The sequence below is a fragment of the Haliotis rubra genome, unplaced genomic scaffold, assembly GCF_003918875.1.
Source record: "Haliotis rubra isolate DU_JTF1 unplaced genomic scaffold, ASM391887v1 Scf525, whole genome shotgun sequence".
Classification (NCBI taxonomy): Eukaryota; Metazoa; Mollusca; class Gastropoda; order Lepetellida; family Haliotidae; genus Haliotis; species Haliotis rubra.
This window is the reverse complement of record NW_025767219.1, coordinates 152,519-165,242: the sequence shown is the minus strand read 5'-3', so window position 1 is coordinate 165,242 and position 12,724 is coordinate 152,519. Positions and strand designations below refer to the sequence as shown.

Below are 12,724 nucleotides of genomic sequence, written 5' to 3'. Positions count from 1 at the left end.
ATCCCGAATCAGCGAATCCTGACAGAATATCCCATTGTGCCACCATTCTCGTAACAGAACAAGTGAAATATACTCCGTAATGTTGCGGTCGGGGTTCGAACCCGACCTTCCTCTGTCCATTTGGCGATGAAGACAGTTTGCTATTGTATGTTTCTATTCATACCATATTAATGAACTAAAACATACAGTCAGGTCTTAAATCTAATTAATAAATACGTTGAATAGGATAATCTCGGTTGTTCCTAATGCCAACAACTTTATGTGAATATATATGTTTAAACATACAGGCATATATCTATTATCACGATTGAGTTGTAATATCACCTGACCTTTCTGCAGTCAGAGAATAACTCCCTCATAAACAAGACGATCACAGAAGAGAAGAAGACATATATGTTATTTACGTGTCACATGCTCATAGAATCATAGATCACATATAGCAAAACTAAAATCACTGGAGCATGAACTTGTTGACACAAGGCTGTAGCCAAAGTGACTCTGTACCGTCGTCCTCGTAAATATACCGCTTCACAGATTTCTAAATAAAAGCGACAGATCTCTTTATTTATTCATAACAAATCTTTGCCACGGGCAGAGTCGATTGTATGATTTCAACTTTGTCATGAACATGTATTTAGTAATAATACCAGGTGTTCGGGAAGGTTGAGAACCGTATGGTTCTTGTCACCTTAAGGACTGACTGACTGACTGACTGAGTTTTGGTTTTACGCCGCTTTTAGCAATATTCCAGCAACATCACGGCGGGGGGACACCAGAAATTGGCTTCACACATTGTACCCATGTGGGGATTCGAACCCGGGTCTTCGGCGTGACGAGCCAACGCTTTAACCATTAGGCTACCCCATCGCCCTCACCTTAAGGAACAGCATCGGACATCATTTCGGTCACTACGACCTTAATCCTCTCTCAATACAATTGTATATATGATATGTATTGCTTGTGATCTCGCCCAGTTGAACTTTAGTTTTGTTTTGTTTTCTCTATGGATTTGAACTTCAGTTCCTCGACTTTATCCCCTGGATTTTACTGCCCTGAATTACTTTTCATCAACTCGTCAACATGTGTTTGGAAAGTGTTGTTGTTTCTCGTCGCCGTGGAAGGGGTTACGATATTATTTTTTGCTTCTTAATTCTTGATGTAGAGGATAAAGATACGATTTATAGGGATCTGCTGTTTTTTCCGATCCTACATACAGAGGACACAGAATGTGAAAACAGTTAGCCATACATTCGGGGGAGCGATATATGTCCACAAAACACTAACACATCTAAAAGCACACTTATTTCAGTGAGTGAGTGCGTGGGTGGATGCGTGAGTGAGTGTGAATTAGTGAGTGTATTGTTTTCTTTCAAATGTCAACCTTTCATGATAAATCAAGGAACATAAACCACAATCATCCTGAGCCTTTATATGCGAGTCAAAACAAGTAGCTGAAGTGTCTGTCGAGAAATCGCAGTAACCTCTCCAGACATTTATAGAATTGTCAGCGTGTGTTGGGATGATGCGGTTTAAAGGGAATGATATTTAATTTATTACAGATGCTGAGCACATTTGTCCAACCCACCACCTGCATCGTAAGGAGGTGTTCCCGAAAAGGCAGAAACTGCAAAGCTGTACACCAAGCCCACAAAAAACTCCTGGAAAAGAAATATCCGTAAAATAATTTATGACCTCAAAGTCTGGTTTTCTCCTGTATCGGGCAATATCCAGCCCCCCATGTAACCAAACATCGACTTAGGTGGTTCTTTGTGGCACAATCTACACTGGAGAAAACAAAAAACTCAGGACCAAACCTCTGCGACTCCATACCAAACACCAAGCTTCATGCTTATCATGCATTACAGTGCTAATGTCAACACATTTAAGTGTAAATATCAGATGGATTTATTTATTCTTATGCATTATATTCATATCATTTTAACGCCGTTTAGAACCCACAGATTGGAATCGGTTCTGGCTGACAATCAAGACTGGCTATTTTCTGGTGATGAGGTTAAAATGTTTATTTATTTTCAGATTCCTACAGCCCTCATTACATTACCACCAAGAAACCGAACATGTTTGGTTCAGTTGAACAAATACCAACATACAGTGGGATATATCTGTTATGACACATATATTTCTCCCCTCTAAAATATAGCATAAAATAATAATGCTCAATATCTATATCGTGCTTTTCCAGGCTTCATACCCTGCTCAAAGTGCACAATCAAATCTTTATTAGCCCGGTTAATTTAAGCTGCATGTGAGGCACTAGTGGGTTAATAGTCACATGTCATATCCCGCCGGGTACCCATTTTAGGCTGGATGAACAGAACAAACTCACCTGCCTAAGGCGAGACCCCATGAATCACATGTGCTTAGTTGTGGGGCAGGACTAAAGTCCTAGAAACTCTCAGGAGTTAAGCTGCCACAGTCGCCCATCCAAGGACTCTCCGCACTCAACGCTGCTTAACTTCAACTGATGTGTGACGTGAGGTTTATGCACAGGACATTTTCTGATGCTGAGTGAATAGGCTAGATTTCATGTAAACCTAAATTGGTTGTGTTTCCATTACAATATATGTATGACTAACCCGGGCCTTTCAACAAATATAGCTTTTTTAAGGACATTTCTGTGATGAGTACTCGTGAAACATTTTTTCTATTCATCATCACATACCATATGCAAATAGGAAGAGTGTGAGAGTTTAGTTTTTCGCCGTTTTCAGCAATATTCCAGCAAAATCACGGTTGGGGACACCAGTAATGGACTTCACACATTGTACCCGTGTGTGGAATCGAACCCGGGTCTACGGCATGACGAGCTAGCGCTTAAACCACTGGGCTACCCAACCGCCTCCAACGTCGGAAGAAGATAACGGCGATGACATTTAATACCCGTGCAACACAATAATGACATGCTGTTTACATAAGGGCTCAATTACCTGTCCTGAATATATATGAATAATTCATTTGAAGTTCGTATCATCACATTTCGTTTCGAAGTACACTTGTGTCAGAATATAGTTCACATGCAGTTTCTTACAAACATGCAAAATATCAAATGTATCTGTGGATGCATAAAAATAACACGTGTTTAAGTGTCAAGATGACACAAACGTGTTAATTGTAATTTGAATACTGTTGCGGGTTAATGGAGTAAATAGTGACATAGAAGCAGAAATCTCATGAACCTTTTGTTTTTATGATATATTTCTGTGGATGCAAATCTGTTGTTGAGTATTTCTTGTTCAATATGTTTGAAATATGGTAGCGAATCAAATATTAGATTTAAATATGTTTTGTTTATTTTTCAGTCAAAGTGTGATTTAAAATCATAATTCTAATTGTTAATCTAATTTGAATTTAATTTGAATTCTTTTTCTCGATATCCTAATAAATTCATCAATTTTGAAAGTTCTATTTCTCTCCCAGCTCTTTCTTTCATCCATTTTGCAAGGTTGCTGTGAATTTGACTTTAGATATGTACGATGGTGGAAATGCTCGCCCACTGTTTAATCCAGAACCCACGTGTACCATATGCCCTGAAGCTGCAAACATGTTCTTCGTCTGATCAGTGTCATTACACAACTGAACCCATACATCTGGATCTGGAAATAAATATTTCTTAGAGGAAATGCTTATTTCACAAAGGAATATGCCCAGCTTCATATAATGCGTTAAGATCCGCTACACGCTTGGAGGTTAAAAATAGACCTTTGTCTCAGCGTCTAACTGCGGGAACCAACGATGCTTCCACAATCATTGTTTACTTTGCAATGGAACCCGACCCCTTGCATGTATTTATATTTCTGCCCGTGTTGTTCCAGTTCATCGAGCACATGCTGCCTGCTTTCCCCAAGCTGGCGCCGTCCTTGGCATTGTTCAACCACATCCGCTACTAAATGTGTTATCCTTGAACAAAAATAACAATTAGCTGTCGTCTAGAAACCCCATGAGGTTCATTAGATAAGTTGGATACTCCTGGGCTCGATATGTGCTGCTGTTGACATATTTTTTTCTATTGCAGCACGTTTTTTAATGTTTCACCATTTCTCAAAATCTGTTTCCTCTGTGAAGAGAGATGTTTTATCATTTCAGGAAATGTGTTTTTCTCGAAAAAAGTGTTAATTCGAATACACGCTACCAGAAGGAATCTGTTATTTAAAGCGGTTGTAGCCTGTCGGGATTTTGTTTGTTTGTTTGAGTGGGATTTTATTGTTTTCCTTTTCATATTTATTAAGAAAAACGCCTTATACATATCACAACTATGCTTTACGCTCCGTGAAGAATTGGTCTGCATGCCGCAACCAATGCTTTTCCTAGAAGGCGCCTAAAGGTACGATATGTACTTCAGTTGTGTAGATCGATGCTCATGATGTCAATCACTGGACTATCTGGTCCATATTTAATGATCTGCATCACCCTAAAGCTTGATTATACCTGAGTGAGCTAAACAGCTAAGCATGTGCTTAAACTTGGAGTTTGGTCTTGATAACACATAATTATATTTCCCTCTGTTGAATGGTTGTAATACCGTTATTGGGGGAGAGAGGGTGGGGTGGGGGTGGTGGGTGTTGGTGGGTAATTTTAAACACATTTCCGCATAATCCAAACTGCCAAAACAGGATATGTCGCGTAGGAATAATTTCTATTACTTGAAAAACGTTGGCGCCACTCGCTTATAGCAAGACATGTCCGGAATAATTACAATATTTTTTACCAAGCCATGCATATGCTATATGTTACAAGACATTTTGATATTAGTCATGCAGATGTACAGTTGAGCACCGTTGTATGCAAGGACCGAAGTAATTATTCGAGTTATTTGAGGTTCGATGAATGAACGACTATGCAGGGATCAAGGTTTTTATTCGAGATAATCGTATGCTTGACTCATCAAAGTTGACTGTACATACTTCGTAGATACGTACTAGGTTCTTCCAGTGACATTTCTTTCATGATTGAGCGAGGTGGTTACACAGCAGAAACACGGAGTTATTTTTACTTTTTAAAATTCCGTGGCTGTTAGTATTCAACAATGTGTGGAACAAGGGAACCTTGACTTGCATCTGAGGTAACCGATCACGATCACCAGCATATACATTTATATCAGTACACTCAGGCCTAATAGCAGTCCCTTGGCCAAATGTACTCACTCTTTCACTCTGGTTTCACTGTAATTTGTTCGACGACATATAATTGTATGGAAAGCCAATGATGTCACTTTGGTAGAAGATTATAGTTTTTAAGCCTAATTTCGATATTATTATTTTTACTCAAACCAGACTCTTTCATTTATGTTTTTATCAACTAACTTCAGGCTCAGTTTCATGGGATTATACGAAGCTCTGTACACGACTTGCTTCCGATGTTTTTAACCCAACTCCAGAAATTACTAGGATTTTTAACATTTTAGTGCTATCGACATATATCAGTAACAGTAAACGAAGTGTCAAGACGCCGAGCTGTCATGTTTGATAACATATAAAAAGTCAAGAAAGTAATTTTTGTACCGGCGTGGTTAATATAAAAAGTAAACTTAATAATCCAATCAGATCGTGTTCCTATTGCACTGTAATATGAGTTTAATGTTTACAAGCAGTGTTCTGTGATGTGTGGTTTTAATCAGACATGTGTCACTTGGGACGCATATGAAAATATGAACAGATTTTGCTTACACTACTAGTTAGAAGTGTATCTGCGACAAATAACAGCTACAGCTACTCTCATTCATCCGAGAAAAACATCATCCGAACAAGCTATAGCTATAACATAGGAGACACAAGTTATGGAGAAAACCTTTAAATTTACATTAAACTGTAAAGCGACGTTTAGGTATAGATCTCTATAACGTCGCTATGCACAACCTCGGTACAGACTTTCTGATTGTGTCTATTTTGTCACCCGTTACCCTCTCAGAAATGACAATTAAACGATGCTGGGAACATATAAAGCTGAACACCGTTGTGTCGAAGTTGAAGGCACTTACGTAAATACTTCGAGTTATCCGAGGCTCGACACAACCGCAAAATAGAATCTAGTGATTAAATATAAATCACACAGCAACCAAGCTTTTAAATCGAGGAAACCGTTAGTTAGACATGACGGTGTTTACTTATGTACATACGATTAGATATACCAACTGCCCATGTTTCATTTATCCAGACCGTTTCGCGAAGAATTATTCACTCCGTATAAGCTGGTTACATAAATTTGGGAGACGTGCTAGATGTGTTTGTAATTACCGCAATGAATCACTGAGTGGTTGTAATGTGGTGATGAGCCATCTCTGGCGATATAATCCAGTTAGATTAAATTTGGACCATTTTCATGTGACCAAACATATAGCAGCGAATAAACAAGTTTTACAATATACTTTAGACATAACACCCAATGACATCCAACTAAGAGACATTACATCCAAATACAAACAACTAAAAGACATAACATCCAGTGGCAAACAGCTAAAATACAAAACACGCAAAAAAACAAACAACTAAAATGCATATCATCCAATGACAAACAAGTAAAACACAAACCACCCTAAAACAAGCAACTAAAATGCATGACACCCAATGACTAACAACTAAAAGAAATAACACCCAATGACAAACAAATAAAATACATAACACTCAATGACCAATGACAAGCAGCTAAAAGATATAACACCCAATGACAAACAACTAAAATACATAACACTCAATGACAAACAACTAAAATACATAACACCCAATGACAAACAGCTAAAAGATATGACACCCAATGACAAACAGCTAAAATACATAACACTCAATGACAAACAACTAAGAGACATAACACCCAATGACAAACAGCTAAAATATATAACACCCAATGACAAACAAATAAAATACATAACACTCAATGACAAACAACTAAGAGATATAACACACAATGACAAACAACTAAAATACATAACACCCAATGACAAACAGCTAAAATATATAACACCCAATGACAAACAACTAAAATACATAACACCCAATGACAAACAACTAAAAGATATAACACCCAATGACAAACACCTGAGAGACATAACACCCAATGACAAACAACTAAAATACATAACACCCAATGACAAACACCTGAGAGACATAACACCAAATGACAAACACCTGAGAGACATAACACCCAATGACAAGCAACTAAAAGATATAACATCCAATGACAAACAACTAAAATATATAACACCCAATGTCAAACAACTAAAATACATAACACCCAATGACAAACAACTAAAATACATAACACCCAATGACAAACAACTAAAATACATAACACCCAATGACAAACAACTAAGAGACATAACACCCAATGACAAACAACTAAGAGACATAACACCCAATGACAAACAACTAAGAGACATAACACCCAATGACAAACAACTAAAAGATATAACACCCAATGACAAACAAATAAAATACATAACACCCAATGACAAACAACTAAAAGATATAACACCCAATGTCAAACAACTAAAAGATATAACACCCAATGACAAACAACTAAAATACATAACACCCAATGACAAACAACTAAAATACATAACACCCAATGACAAACAACTAAAATACATAACACCCAATGACAAACAACTAAGAGACATAACACCCAATGACAAACAACTAAGAGACATAACACCCAATGACAAACAACTAAGAGACATAACACCCAATGACAAACAACTAAAATATATAACACCCAATGACAAACAGCTAAAATACATAACACCCAATGACAAACACCTAAGAGACATAACATCCAATGACAAACAACTTAAATACATAACACCCAATGACAAACACCTGAGAGACATAACACCCAATGACAAGCAACTAAAATATATAACACCCAATGACAAGCAACTAAAATACATAACACCCAATGACAAACAACTAAAATATATAACACCCAATAACAAACACCTAAGAGACATAACATCCAATGACAAACAACTTAAATACATAACACCCAATGACAAACACCTGAGAGACATAACACCCAATGGCAAACAACTAAAGAAGTGCTCTACGAAATTCCACTGTCTCATAACTGGGAATCTCACAATTGGGAGTTCTCACAAATGGGAGTAGACCATCTACGCAATTGGGATACGATGATCAACCAAGTCAGCGAGCCTCACCATCCGATCCCGATAGTCGCCTCTTACGACAAGAATCGGTAACTGAAGATCAATTCTAATCCAGATCGTCACGTTGTGCAGTTCAGCAAGATGAAAGGGAATGAAAAATATTTGATTTGTAAAACCTACCTTAAAACGACAGATCTCACCGTTTGCTGCACATATTCTCTGCCACATAACCACGCATCTGTTAGGTAACATACTCGAAGTATGCAGATATCAATCTTGTCATACTGAACCGTAGCAAAGGTTACACAAAAGCCTGACGTCCCTGTACAAAAGCTACACAGTACCTGGCCTGTTACACCCCGGCCGTTATAGAATTACTTTATCGGATTTATTATTCACGGATGTCAATTGCTGTATTACAACACTGGTCGGTTTGAATATGTGCATACTGCTTCTGTTTGAGCTGCGTTAAAACATCGTATTGCGGAGAAGGAAATAGAAAGAGACAAAACTGTGTTCATCGATTTTTATTTGCGATGCAATAAATGTATTGATATACCGTAGCGTAGTTCTGTGACTTTTTGTCTCAATATCTCCTATGTGGGACATAGTATCTCCTACATACGACTTAAACTTATCTCCTACATACGACTTAAACTTATCTCCTACATAGGACTTAGTTGGTTCTACATAGGACTTAGTATCTCCTACATAGGACTTAGTATCTCCTACATAGGACTTAATATCTCCTACATAGGACTTAGTATCTCCTACATAGGACTTAGTATGTCCTACATAGGACTTAGTATCTCCTACATAGGACTTAATATCTCCTACATAGGACTTAGTATGTCCTACATAGGACTTAGTATCTCCTACATAGGACTTAGTATGTCCTACATAGGACTTAGTATCTCCTACATAGGACTTAATATCTCCTACATAGGACTTAGTATGTCCTACATAGGACTTAGTATCTCCTCGAAGGACTTAGTATCTCCTACGTAGTACGTAGTATCTCCTACATAGGACTTAGTATCTCCTACATAGGACTTAGTATCTCCTACATAGGACTTAGTATCTCCTACGTAGTACGTAGTATCTCATAGGACGTACCATCTCATTTAGTGGGAAATACTAAATCCTACGTAGGATTTAGTATCTCTTAGGACTTAGTATCTCCTACGTAGAACTTAACAGTATGTTTATATTTGTGTTTGTCCACCTTGTGAACATGCCTAATGTCTCTGAAATGGCATTGTATTGATATAATGCAAACACAGCAAATATAAACATTGGTCACTAATTCGAACTCAAACTACTGCCACAATAACTATGTTATTAGATTTGTTCAATATTTAAATTAATGTGAAGGGAGGAATACTATTTGTCCTTTGAATAACAAATGTTTCTATTCTTAACGGTGTGGTTGTCAAGAAGCATTGGTGATATGTTTCAATATATGAGGTATTTCATCAACAAATATATGAAACATATAACGATTTCTTTCATGTGTAGGAGAATGAGTATGTTTTTTTAGCAAAATTCGAGCAATATCGCGCCGCACACGTACACGGAATCAAACCCGGGCCTTCGGTGTGGCCTTCGGTGTGACAGGCGAACGCTTTAACTACTGGGCTACCAAACGGCAACCTTATGTTTAAGTATATGGGGGTTAAGAAAACTAGTGCGTGGTATGTGTATGGTAGGGAGTTCGGTCCGGCAATCTAATCATCATATGACAGAATGTCAGTGCTAGCGGTTGGGTCTGCTTTTCACTGGTACATTTATATTTAAAAAGTGTCACGACCAGTTCTTTATTCCATTTCGCAATTAGTTTCTGATTATACTCCTGAACCAAATGTAGAAATAGCATCAAAAGCAGGTAATATGATACACCCAGCCTTATCACCCATTGTGCATACCTTGACCATGTTGAACACCAATACTGGTCAACCCGTGAAGATCCGGGTTAGAATGAACCTTCAGTAACCCCTGCTTGTCGGAAGAGGCGACTAACGGGATTGGGTGGTCAGGCTCGCTGACTTGGTTGACACATGTCATCGGTTCCCAGTTTTGCAGATCGATGCTCATGCTGTTGATCACTGGATTGTCTGGTCCAGACTCGATTATTTACAGACCGCCGCCATATAGCTGGAATATTGCTGAGTGCGGCGTTAAACTAAACTCACTCACTCAGTACTGGTCAACGTCCATTAGACCACGTTGTTGATACTCATACATATGATCTATGAACTAGACGAACAGCTAGTCTCTGAAATGAACATACGTTACAGATTTAAATAAAATAGAATACAATAAAAAGGAGCCCAGGCATTTTCTTCATTTTCATTATCCTGAAACTGTGGTAATCTTGACTTGCCACACATTCATTTCCATGGGCTACATTGGGTATATATGTTTCAGGTCTGTATGACAGACTAGTCTTTGAACATGTGGACACCGTTTCAACTGTGGGGTAAACAGTGCTTTTAGTAACCTGATAAATTCTGTGGCCAGTTCCATATCGAAAAGAAATTCTGGAGGGTGGAGGTGTCCTACTAATCACTGGATAACACTGTTACTGCTCCTAAGAGATCATAAAAGCATTTGGTCAGGACTAAAGAAACACTTTTGCAATGACGTTGTATATTGTCTACGTGTACAAGTGGACCCAAACAAGCAGAGTGGTGATATAAGATATAAGGAGTCTAAAATGGTGGCTAAAATCCATTTAAAGGTCACATAAACCCTAGGGGGTAAAAATACATAAATCACTAACTGGCATCGTTATAAATGAAACCCCGTCATTAAAACTACTCATTTCGACCTTTAATTGACTTAAATCGACCTTTTTGACAACAGTGCACAATTCTCACCCGCGAACGAAATTTCAACCAATCAGAGCGGCGCGACTCTGTGACGTCATATGAGGAATAGCTTTGAGGGCTGATGCAGAATTCATCTACATTTTAGGGGGTAAATTATCTTGTTTAAAGGCTTGTATAAACCTGAAATCGTGACAATTGTTGTGGAAAATGAAAGCTATATGTTCTCACAATCTACTGGCATTTAATTTTGTCTCCTGCTTTGCCTAGTTTCCGAGTTACAACTTGTTTTCATAGACGCTTCTGTCACAATTGATTGGTGTCGTTAGGCCCTATTTGTATAATGACTGATCCAAATTGATCCCATTTCTGTGTTTTTTTACCTCGATATTTAATCATGTCATGTAAAAATCTGTTTGTATTCTCAAAACAGTGTCGGCCCATAAGTTTTCACATGCAATACAGCAATTAATACTCCCTTGTTGTAACCCGTGTTAGGTGGTATAAACCTACACATGTTGTTTGTCATCATTCACTTGATGGTCAGTTAATGAATTTATAACAGGTATAATTAGTGGTAACACACTTAGATTACCCGACAAAGGTTCCCATTTGGCATTTCTTGTGTCTGGAGTAAATATTCAACATTATGAACATCGATCAAAGGATTAACCGATAACACGCTGATTGATTAATTACTTTTATCTTACACAGCGGAATTGTCAAAAGGTAGTGTTTATGTATGTAGATTTACTAATCTATACTGAATACACTCTGCCGTGTCGGTGTCTGCGTAAAAACAACGTCCTTCTTTCAAAGGATTAACCGGCAATACATTGATTGATTGCCCATTATTGGCTAACTAAATTACTGTTTTTAATGAAAGGCGGACATTATGCAATTAGTTGCCAGGTGTGCTATCTTGGGTGACCAATGAGACTTTACACCAATACCTGAAATACCTTTTTCGTATATTAAACTGTTAAAAGACACATCATTTGGAACAGTTTTGTGGATATTGATGGATACATTCCTCAAACAAGGTAATGGCCTGATATTGTTCCTATAACTTTAATCTGTTTTAATTTTAATATTTGCATTTTGTATTTTAATCATTTGTCGTAGCATTCAACAGAATCATTGTTTTCGCCGTGAAGTGTAATGAGACAGAAAACATACACTAGGGTGTGTGTGCGAATTATGATTCACATTGGCAAACTATAAAATGTCTAGATATTACAGTTCTGTTATAAATTCACTATAAGTATCAGCAGATCGTCAGCTTTTTATTTAGTTTCAAAATGTGTTATAAGTTGTGTCATGCAAAATCCTTTTGGTTATGATTCCAATACATATTTAACTACGAGTAGAAAGTAGTTTTGATTTTCTAACTTGATGAAAACAAACTATAATCTCATTAATTCTAACAGACTTTACGATTTTCAAAAAATGGCGGCGCCCTGTCGGGAACATCCGCCGGTCTGTGGATAAATGCTATTTAGGTTTGTTTTCACCGAGTTACAAAATCAAAACTACTTTCTACTGGTAGTAAAATATGTATTTTATTGATGGCCAATAGGATTTTGCATGACATAGCGTATAACATAACAATTTCTCTCCTGGCAGCGAGGTGGGTGTCAATATAATACTACTTACAATATTATTGTTACTTCGACCACAACCTCACTTCCGAGGAAGAAATCGTTATGTTACAAGTTGTGTTATGGAAAATCTTTATGGACATCAATCATATACATATTTTACTATAACTAGTAAGTAG

At 37.5% G+C, this 12,724-nt stretch overlaps 1 protein-coding gene across 1 annotated transcript in view; it reads right to left on the bottom strand.

Moving 5' to 3' along the window:
* Nucleotides 1–8,421, bottom strand: part of LOC124252813 (alpha-(1,3)-fucosyltransferase fut-1-like) — a 29,977-nt gene extending 21,556 nt beyond the window's left edge. The window contains exon 1 of the mRNA XM_046686487.1: nt 8,297–8,421. The gene's annotated coding sequence lies outside the window, so the exon portion shown is untranslated. The remainder of the gene's footprint in view (nt 1–8,296) is intronic.
* Nucleotides 8,422–12,724: the final 4,303 nt, after the last annotated feature.